Below are 12,202 nucleotides of genomic sequence, written 5' to 3'. Positions count from 1 at the left end.
AGACTCCTTTATTTAATTATTTTTACCTAATTAATAATTAACGTCTACTAGTTATAATAATTAAAGCAGTTAGAGATATTTTGACAAAAATAATTGATCCAAAAGATAATTTAAAAAATCTTTTGGCAAAGATAATTTCAATCTAAAATAAAACCAGTATTGAAACCCGTATTATATTTTAATATCCAAGTTTTTGGGTTTACATTGAAATTAGAATATAAATAAATGAAAACAGTTGAAGTGATAAATTTAATCAAAATGAATAAATATTAGAATATTTTATAAGTTATATCAGGAGAATTTTTTATGCTTATTATTTGGAATTGGATTTATCATTGTTATTGGAGAAGTTTGAGAGGGAATCACACAGTTTAAAAAATTTAGTTAGTAATTTTCAGTACAGATATGGATTTAAGGATTTTAAGTAACAGAAAATCGACAGAAAACTAATTTTAACAAATTGTAAAAGTAAAAATGAAGAGATCAAAATGCAAATATCATAATTTAAAAAAATAAAACTATTTTAATATATAGTGAAGGGATTAGGTTGTTTACTGCTTTAGGTGGATACACATCATAATTTTGTTTGTTTGATGAAAGGCTTAAGGATTTGGAAGAAGGGAATCCTTCAATTCCAAGTTGTTAATGATTTGCTTCCTAAAACACCATGACAGTTATTAATCATTCAGATAAAGGTTGGACTTTCTTTATGCATTATTGCATCTTTTGGATTAGATGATCATTAATTTCCATGATTACAAAAATAAACAATTCACTTCTTAAATTGAGTCATCATCCACTTAGGGGTTTCATTTGTCCATCCACGTAGTGCTAGGATTTAGATTCATGAAACTTAAAAAAATTAAAAAAATATTAAAACTCAATTGAATTAAGAAAATATAGAGATCAAAGGTAAATTACAAAATTACATAGGAATTAAATTAATAATTAAGCTAAAAGTCATCTCTCTTTTTATTCTAGATAATTTTTTTTCTAAATTGTCAATTTGTTTATTATCTATAGAATTCTCTCTTAAAGTAATTTTTTATCTTTTATTCTCAAAGTTGATTACATGTTTTTTTTTCAAGTTTCGTCAAATGCTTTTTTTTTCACATTAGAAAATTCAAATCTCAATTTCATCTAATCGAATAGTCAAAAAAAATTATTATTTTCACTCATTTTTTATATTTTATTTATTATTTATTTTTTCACATGAAAAAAATTTAATTTTTAATTTTAAGTATACAAAACCTTTAAAATTCTCATTGGATATATTTATACGGTTTCTTGATAGTTGTTATTGAATGAGAAGAAAATATATAATATTTTATAATATAATATTTTTTTACTATAAATATGTTAATAGAAATTATTTAATTAATTTTTAGAACAATAAGAGAGAGTACATGCACATGTTAAAATATTCAGGTTCAATAAAACTAATATTTTCTTAATATAAAAATAAAATTAATTTTTATTCATCGTCGTCCTTTACCTAAAGAGAAATAAAGTGTCATTTAGTAAAAGAATACTTATTTTGGAGTAGTCTATTCTACCCCTTCCTTCCAAAAAAATTTATGTTAACTTAATAATTTTATTATAAAATAAAGCTAATAATAGAGATAATGAGAGAAAAAATAATAGAGTACAACTTTTATGTTTGTCTTATTACTTATAGGAAAAGTCTTATCTATAAATACACACACATGGTAACTAGAGATGGCAAATAAACCCGTGCCCGTGGGTATCACCCGAACCCGTCCCCGTTTTGACGGAGAATTCCCGCTTTGACTGGGTATGGATATGGGTATGGGTAATACTCGAAATTTTCAACTTGGGATGAGGATATATATATACCCGCCCAAATACTCGTCCCCGCTTAAATTACTAAACTATTTATAATTTATTAAATAATCTAAAAAATATATATAAATAAATAATATATTTACACATAAAATATAATATAATATAATATAATATAATATAATATAGTATATATACATATAAATAAAATATACTTATATATATATATATTTACACATATACATGTAATATAATATAATATAATATAATATAATATAATATAATATAATATAATATACATATAATATATATACATAATAATATAATATAATATATATAATATATACGTATAAAACAAATTAATCATTTAACTAGTGAGATATTTTATAAACAAATTTATAACATGACAAATTTATAAAAATTTAAAAGAAATATATATATATATATATATATATATATATATATATATATATATATATATAAAAGCATAAAATATCTACGTATATACATATAATATATATACATAATAATATAATATATATTATTATATTTATATTATTATATAATATAATATAATATATACTTAAAATAAATATATATCTATAAAAATATATATATATATATATATATATATATATATATATATAAACATAAAATATCCACACATATAATATATATACATAGTAATAATAATATAATATATAATATAATATAATATATAAATAATTATATATATATATATATATAAACATAAGATATCCACACATATAATATATATACATAGTAATATAATATATAATATAATATATATATATATATATATATATATATATATATATATAACATATTTCTCATTCTCTTTGTTTTTTGTTATACACTTTGTTTACTCTCTCAATTGTCTGGTTTGTTTTTCAAGATTTAGTTTTGAAGGTAATTTTTCTTCTTCTTATTATATAATTTTTACTCTCTGTACATGGTTATGTTCAAATAGGTGTTCCTCAATTTCATTCTATGAAATAATTTTTAGGTTACATATTTGATTATCTTTATTTATTTATTTATTTTCATGAAAATGTTTCACTCTTATTTTGTAGCTCTTCTTTTTGTTACTTTGGTTATACACTTTTTTACTCTCTTTTAATTGTTTGGCTTGTTCTTTAAGGTTTAAGCAGATCTTCAAGGTACTTTTCCTTTTATCATAATCTTAATTATACATTTTTTTTTCCGTTATGTTATGTTCAAATGGATATTCTCAAATTTGGGTCACACATTTAATTATCTTTACTCCTTTATGATAATTTTATTTATTATTTATTTTTTGTTTCATGATAATGTTTAATTATTTACTATAGAGGCTTTGATATGTACAAGAAGTTGGATATGGAACTCAAACCATCTAGGTAAGTTACTCAAATTTATTAATATTTTTTGTTAGTATTTTTTGTGAATTCTCATCTAATATTCTACATTTGGTGTTTGTAGGTGTTAAAAAATTAAAAGGAAAAGATGTTCTCATGAGTGAAAATGAATCTGATGAAGAAGGTACATTATATTCTAGTAATTAAAATTTTCAATTTCAATTATTATATCATATCTAATTTTTCATTTTTTTTCTATGTGTAGGTGGATCGAATGCAAATGAAACCACTGATCATTTGTAAAATTAATAAATATTTTGGTTATTATAAAATTTTAGTAATGTGTAATTTTTTAGCTTTTATATAATTATTTGAATTTTATTTAGTTGTTATTTGATACTTTAATTTGAGATTTATACTATTATAATATTTTTCTTAATATTTGACATCATGAAAATCAAAAAGAGTATGTTATTTTAATATTGAATATTTTGATAGTATCATGATTCCGTTGGTGTGATTTTTAAATTTTTTTTATAAAAAATATTTAATTGATATATGGAACAATAAAAAAATGGGTATGGGTATGGGTATAAGAAAATACCCGTTACCCGGTGGGGATGGGGATGGGTCAAAAGTTGTATACCCGTTGGGTTTGGGGATGGGGATGGGGATGAATTTTTATTATGGGGATGGGGATGGGATCATGATACCCGTACCCGCCCCGCCCCGTTGCCATCCCTAATGGTAACTCATAAAGGATACAAATCAAATAGTTAATAACATATGAGTATTAATCATATCAATCATATGAGTAACTGTATTAAAATAATGGACGACCATTAATTCATAACACACCTCCTTGTGTGTCCGTTGATAAGAGAATGTGACTCGTTAAAACCTTACTAGGAAAAATCCTTTAGGATAAAAATCTAGTGAAGGAAAAATATTACATCATTTTATACAATATTGTTCTTTACATCTTTTATTTCTCCCCCTCATGCAAACTTACATCATTAAGATGACAGAGTCCAATCTTGTGAACCAATTGCTCAAAAATTCTCATTGCAAAGACTTTGTAAATAAATCAGCTAGATTTTCACATGAAAGAATATTTTGGATCTCTAAATCATCCTTTCACAGCAAATGCAATATCATGTAAAGTATAATTAGCAAGATACATTAGTGCTCTTATAACACTAAAATATGGTACTTTTGGATAAAAAAGATCTTCATCATTTTCTTGAGGTTTAAGAAGAGTCTTTATCAACATCTAACGACCTCACAACTATTAGAGTACATAATAGATGTGACTTGTCCATTTAGAACATTTTACGCACCTTAATCATATAAGTCTCTTGATGTATAAAAACACTTTTATTTAAATACTCGATTTCTAATCTTAAACAAAACTTTGCTCTTCAAAGATCCTTCTTCTCAAATTCTTTCTTTAAACAATCAATTGCATTTGTGAGCTCATTAGGAGTTCCAACGATGTTTATGTCATCTACATAAACATCAATTATGACAAATTCACTTTTCGAATCTTTTCATATTAATACAAGGACAAATATGATCATTTTTGTACCCTTTCTTTAACAAGTACTCAATAAGACGGTTATACCATACACGTCTTGAATGCTTTAATCAATAAAAGGACTTGTTCAATTTTATTGAATAACCCTCTTTAGAATTTGCCTTGTTGGGCAAATAAAATCCTCTAGGGATTTTCGTATAAATATCATTCTCAAGATAACCGTACAAATAGGTTGTAACATCATCCATTAGATATAAATGCAAACCTTGTTGTACAACTAAGATAATCAAATATTGCAACGTTGTTGCATCCAATACTAATGAATATGTCTTTTCACAAATCAATATCGGATTTTGTGAAAAACCTTGAGTAACCAATTGTGCTTTGTATCTAACAATTTCATCATTCTTAATTTGTTTTTGCGCAAAAATCCATATGTACCCAATAGGTTTCAAACCCTCAGGTATGTGAATTATAGGTCTAAAAACCTTTCGTTTAGCAAGCAAATCTAATTATGTTTATTTGCATATTTTCATTTTGGTCAATCATTTCTTTGTCGAAAATCTTCAATGATCATTGCTTATTGATTCTCATTGTCATTCATCGTTATATTATATGTAAAAGTTTCGTCAATGTTGACTTTATTTTGATTCCATATTATATGATTCATGACATAATTTATTGAGATCTCATCATTTTGAACAATTTTAGGTACCTAAGGTTCTTCTAGAAACAAATCATTAATTATGTCAAATGAATCTGTTGGGATTTCCACCTTTTCGATTAGGTCATCTTGCATTTTAGCTCCCTTTCTCATTCAAGAGTTTTTATCTTGTAAACCAATAGGCCTACCACGCTTAAAAGGTGTCTTTAAAACTAACAGGTCTACCATGCTTCAGCCATGTTATGAATTAATATCAATTATCCTCAGAGCATTAGTACCTGGTATTAGTTACCCTTTTTCTGTCAGTAAAACATAAGGTAATTGATTGACTAATTTTGTAAATGAATTATTTTTTGAACTTCTATTTCACATTTTTTCTGTACGAGGATCAAGTAGAGATAATGATAATTCATTCCAACCACTATCTTTTTCCAATTGTTTTCTTTCTCCCTTAGTGTTGGAAAAACTTATTCATCAAAGTGACAATCGAAAAATCCAACTATAAATAAGTTTCTTGTTGGTAGTTCAAGATATTTTATTATTAAGGGAGAATCATATCCAATATACATTCTCAATTGGCTTTGAAGACCCATCATAGTCCCTTTTGGTAGGGAAATTATATACACAACACCCAAAAGTTCTTACATGAGAATATTAGGTCATTGACCAAAAACCAACTACATAATAGAGTATTTGTGATAACTTGTTGGTTTGATGCGAATCAATAATGCAACATGCAAAATTGTATATCCCCAAGTAGTCATTAGAAGATTAACTCTCATAAGTAATAGTCTTGCAACCAATTTTAGATATTTTAGTAATGATTTCGCAAGTCTATTTTGAGTATGAACATGTGCTACTGAATACTCAACTTCAATTCATATTGATATACAATACTCATGAAAAGCATGACATGTAATTTCACTAGTATTATCAAAACAAATTTTCTTAATCGGATAATTTGGGAAGTGAGCTCTTAATTGTACTAATAACTTTACAAATACATGATTGCAATTTGATAATAAACAAATATGTGATCATCTAGTTGATGCTTCAATTAAAACCATGAAATATATAAATGATCACATGGTGGGTGTATCAGACCACAAATATCACCTTGTATTTATTCTGAAAATGAGATTGACTCATTTCTAATTTATGGTGATGGTCTTATTATCAACTTTTGTGAACGTATAATACATGAGAACTCATTGGTCTGAAGAAGTTTTTTGACTCTTAAGTGGGTGTCCATACGAATTTCTCAACTTTTTTTTCCGCATCATATTAACTGATCATGCCAAACAAGGAATTTATTCTGATTCATAAACTTCTGGTTTACCATGAGATGGATTTTAATTGTACTAATATATGTGTAGTACAAATCATCCAACTGATCATGTCAAACAAGACATTCATTTTGATTCGTAAACTCCTAGTTTACCATGACATGCATCTCAATTGTCCTAATATATGTGTAAACCATAAGAGAAGTTTGATACTTTCTCCAATATACATATTTTTTTTCAACTCAATCATAGAGATATAAAGATATTTTATATCTTTTACATTGTTTGTCTCAATATGATATCCATTTAGACAAATGTCCTTGAAACTTAATAAGTTTCTATTCAACTTCTTAGTAGAAGTATAATAGCTCTTTCAGGCCCTTCAAATATATTTGTACTACTATAAATGATACTAACATTGATATCCCGCATTACCAAACAAGAGAAAAATTTATTACTCTTGAGAATTATAAAAGTTGTTGCACTATAATAAGACACATAGTCCCTTTTGGTAGGGAAATTATATACACAACACCCAAAAGTTCTTACATGAGAATATTAGGTCATTGACCAAAAACCAACTACATAATAGAGTATTTGTGATAACTTGTTGGTTTGATGCGAATCAATAATGCAACATGCAAAATTGTATATCCCCAAGTAGCCATTAGAAGATTAGCTCTCATAAGTAATGGTCTTACAACCAATTTTAGATATTTTAGTAATGATTTCGCAAGTCTATTTTGAGTATGAACATGTGCTACTGAATACTCAACTTCAATTCATATTGATATACAATACTCATGAAAAGCATGACATGTAATTTCACTAGTATTATCAAAACAAATTTTCTTAATCGGATAATTTGGGAAGTGAGCTCTTAATTATACTAATAACTTTACAAATACATGATTGCAATTTGATAATAAACAAATATGTGATCATCTAGTTGATGCTTCAATTAAAACCATGAAATATATAAATGATCACATGGTGGGTGTATCAGACCACAAATATCACCTTGTATTTATTCTGAAAATGAGATTGACTCATTTCTAATTTATGGTGATGGTCTTATTATCAACTTTTGTGAACGTATAATACATGAGAACTCATTGGTCTGAAGAAGTTTTTTGACTCTTAAGTGGGTGTCCATACGAATTTCTCAACTTTTTTTTCTGCATCATATTAACTAATCATGCCAAACAAGGAATTTATTCTGATTCATAAACTTCTAGTTTACCATGAGATGGATTTTAATTGTACTAATATATGTGTAGTACAAATCATCCAACTGATCATGTCAAACAAGACATTCATTTTGATTCGTAAACTCCTAGTTTACCATGAAATGCATATCAATTGTCCTAATATATGTGTAAACCATAAGAGAAGTTTGATACTCTCTCCAATATACATATTTTTTTTCAACTCAATCATAGAGATATAAAGATATTTTATATCTTTTTCATTGTTTGTCTCAATATGATATCCATTTAGACAAATGTCCTTGAAACTTAATAAGTTTCTATTCAACTTCTTAGTAGAAGTATAATAGCTCTTTCAGGCCCTTCAAATATATTTGTAGTACTATAAATGATACTAACATTGATATCTCGCATTACCAAACAAGAGAAAAATTTATTACTCTTGAGAATTGTATAAGTTGTTGCACTATCAATAAGACACATATCCTCATCATTGATGTTAGTGCCAACATTCATTCTTCATATAAACATAAATATCAATAGTAGAAAATATTGATATCAACAACAGAGCTCTTCCTTGCTCACGCATGCAAACCAGAAAAGCAGTACCAAACAACATTTTAACCATTTCCAAGCAACCACAACAATGAGCAAACATCATAAACATGTTTTAAAACTGGAAAAACATGCAATAATCATAAAAAAATTTAAACCCTAGCTTCCCTTACCTCGAAACTGAGAACTAACTCAAGAGATCCTTAAAAGAGAAGCACTAGGACGTGGAATAAATTTAAGAAGCTGTAAAACAAACCATAAGAGACAAGAATGGGACCACGAATGAGACTCACGTGGAACTAAAGCTACCAAATAGATAAGAACGAAGGGATAGAGTTTTAGAGCTCAACTTACGTGATGAAAGATGGTTTACACTAACTAGAAGGGGGACTTTGCAGCTGCCCTAACACAGCTCTTACTTCAGCACTAAGAGGAAGAGTGAGAATTGTTTTTAGTGAATGAGACATAATGGGAAGCATATGGGCAATTGAGGGGATCCTGAAAAATAAGATGGGATGCCCTTAAGCCTTTTTACCAAAGTTGGCCCAACCCTTTAACACAGGAAATGAGATCTATCTTACCTAAAAATACATCTCGTTACTCATCAAGTATATATAAAAAATTACTCACAAGTTTTTTTATCTCACAAATATATATATATATATATATATATATTAGATTTTAAATAAAATTATTAAAAAATTAATCCTTTTAAAAATAATTTTAATTTAATAAGCTTAAATAAGAAATAAAAATATATGAAGTGAAATTTTAAAAAATTATTCAATAATTAATATTTTTTCACTAATAATTTTATTTAATAATTTGAATTTAAAAATATAAAAAATAAAATTCATTAGTAATTATTATCCACAAAAATATATTAAAAAAATAATTATTATCTATCCTATCAGCAAATAAGTAATTAAATATGTATACTCATTATCTTGTATTTATTAAAGATATTATTTAGTATTCATCATGGATTTTATTTTAAGATATTCATCACTATGAAGTTTTTTGTTGGTCCTAATTATTATTAAGAGATTACTGATTAACTTACTTTCAACCCAACTTAAATCAATTTAATTTACAAATTAAATAAATTGGATTCAATTTAATCCACATTTAAAAAAAATAAATAAATTACTTTCAACCCAAATCTATTTAAACACGTGAAAAACAAACTAACTTACCAATTTGAACCTGTTTAGACATCTTTATCTCACCTTAAAAATAAGTATAAATTGTTATTTTAAAATAAAAAATAAAAAAATGATGCTTACAGGTGGTGCAAGAAAATTCCAATTTTCAAGAAATTCAGAAGGAAGACATACTGCATCCGTACTTTGAACAGAGGAATTCGAATTTTTGGAAGACCGTTGCAAAAAGCTTCTTTTGTTTATGGGGTCAGAGAGGAGAGGGTCATTACATTATTTTTCTTTTATTATTCATCTTATTATTATTATTATTATTGGAGAGACAAGTTTTGTATTTCCAACAACTATGGTTTCTTTTTATGTGATTGGCGTGATTAAAGGAAATGAAGAGCTATAACCTTTCATTTTTGTTTTGGTTACCAAAAACTATTTGTCATCTTTTGTCATAGTTATTTGGTTCCTATGGACAGTGTCTTCTTTTCACGGCACGGACATGCTTGCTACTTCAAATTATGTGTCTTTTTCGTCTCATTCATTTTCACAACCACCATCACGCAAAGTCAAACATGTCGAGTTTGGTAAGCTAATATTCAACTATTCTTTTGCTTAATTAAAACAAACAAAAAATAAATAAAACAGAAGAGACACCACTTTCTTCACGTGTCTTGAAAAAATGTAGCATTAAAATAAAAGTAATAAAAAAATCTGTCTTTCTTTACATTACACTTGTTTTCAATATATAAATAATTGGTTTAAGAATTTTTGTTTTCGAGTGATGGCAGAATGCAAAGAAATGGTTGATTTCTAGTTTTTCTTTTTTCTTTTCTTTTACTTTCAATATAAATAAAACTTTATAAACCAAATATAAAGGTTAGTTTAATTTGTTTCGAAAGTTTGTAACATTTTTGTTTAAAAGGTATTTTAGGTGATTAAAATACTTAAGTTGAAGATTTTTAGCTCGTTTTTTATAACAAGATTATTCTTATGTGATCTAAATGAGTAAAATATGAAAAATTAATATTTACATTAAACAAATGGCTATGTCTTTATATTCTTTCATGTTGTTTATTATAAAAGAAAGTTTCATTTAAAATAGTAAGCATTAAATGGAAAAATAGATGTAACTCGACAAATTAGGCTATTTTATTTACAATGTTTCATAATAGTTGTTTTTAACTTGCAAACCTTAAAACCTCTTAATTATACTCTTTCGTATTATATCTTATAAAAGAACGTTTTATTTAAAATAGTAAACGCTTAAAGAAAAACAGATAAATTCAACATAGTTAAGTTATTTCGTTTAAAATGTTTCATAATATATGTTTTAACTTTAAACACTTACCATATCTAACTTATACTCTATCCTATAAATTATGTAAATTATAATATATTACAAAAGAAAGTTTCATTTAAAATAGTAAACATTTAACAAAAATCAGATGCAACTTAACAAAATTATGCTATTTCATTTAAAATGTTTTGTAACAAATATTTTAACTTGAAAAACATAAAACGTCTTAGTTTCATAATCTTTTTAATGATGACAAAGTCTAATATGAAAGTCTCATTTTCTTCTTTTAAAATTTACCACATTAAAATATACTTAAACTTTAATCTTGTGTTAGGATAAGAAACTTAAAAATTCTAAAAAATTGAAAGGTACGGTATTTGAATTACTTACAATTGAAATATCTTCATTTCTTAAATAATTTGTTTGCATGGAATAATTGAAATATTTTGAATTTCAATTTTCTTATTCAGATAAAACAAATTAATTTCTCTTTTAATGCAACATGTTATTTTAAAAATATCTAATTCCACCTTTACATCAGACTGATTCAACTCAACTTAAGCCGATTCGTTTTGACTTTCTACCCAAGTCAACTCGTCTAGATCCTCACCCGTGATCGACTTTGTTCATCCTTCGCCTCGAGCTGAATTGACTTGACCTTTGGTGTAAAGGTTGAGTTAAGCCGATATGAGGCAAAGGGTCAAGCTAAGTTAACTAGGATTGAAGGTCGAGTCAAGTCGACTTGACCTGAAGGTCTAACTGAGTCGCTCTAGCCAAAGGTCAATACTAGTCGGTCATGACCAAAGGTCGAGACTAGTCGACCTTAGCTAGAGGTTGAGACTCGTCGACTTTAGTCGAAGGTTGATAAGAGTCAACCATGACTGAAGGTTGAGACAAGTTGGTCTTGACAAAAGATGAAAACGATTCAACCATCAAGATGAGTTGGACTCAGACAAAATTTGACCTAAGTAGGTTCGAGCTAAAGGTTGTACCAAGTCATTCAGACTGGAAGGTCGAGCCATGTCAATCTAGGTTGAAGGTTGAGTCTAGACGGCCAAAGCTGAAGGGTCAAACTGAGTTGACTTGGGTGGAAAGATAAGCTGAGTTAGCCTGACTGAAGGTCAAGACTAGTTAGCGCAGGCCAAAGGTTGAGACAAGTTGGCATTATTCGAAAGTCAAGTTAAGTCGAGACGAGTCAACCCTAGTTGAAGTTTGAGATGATTTGAAATTAGTTGATGGTCGAGTCAAGTAGGCCAAAGATTGAGCTAGTAGAGCCAAGTCACCTAAGGTAAAGGTCTAAGTTAACTAGGCTGAATTGAAGAGTCAAGTTGAGTTGACCA

This window comes from Vigna unguiculata, chromosome 7 (genome assembly GCF_037176805.1).
Source record: "Vigna unguiculata cultivar grain cowpea cultivar isolate G323 ecotype 2 chromosome 7, ASM3717680v1, whole genome shotgun sequence".
Lineage (NCBI taxonomy): Eukaryota > Viridiplantae > Streptophyta > Magnoliopsida > Fabales > Fabaceae > Vigna > Vigna unguiculata.
This window is presented reverse-complemented; position numbering follows the sequence as displayed.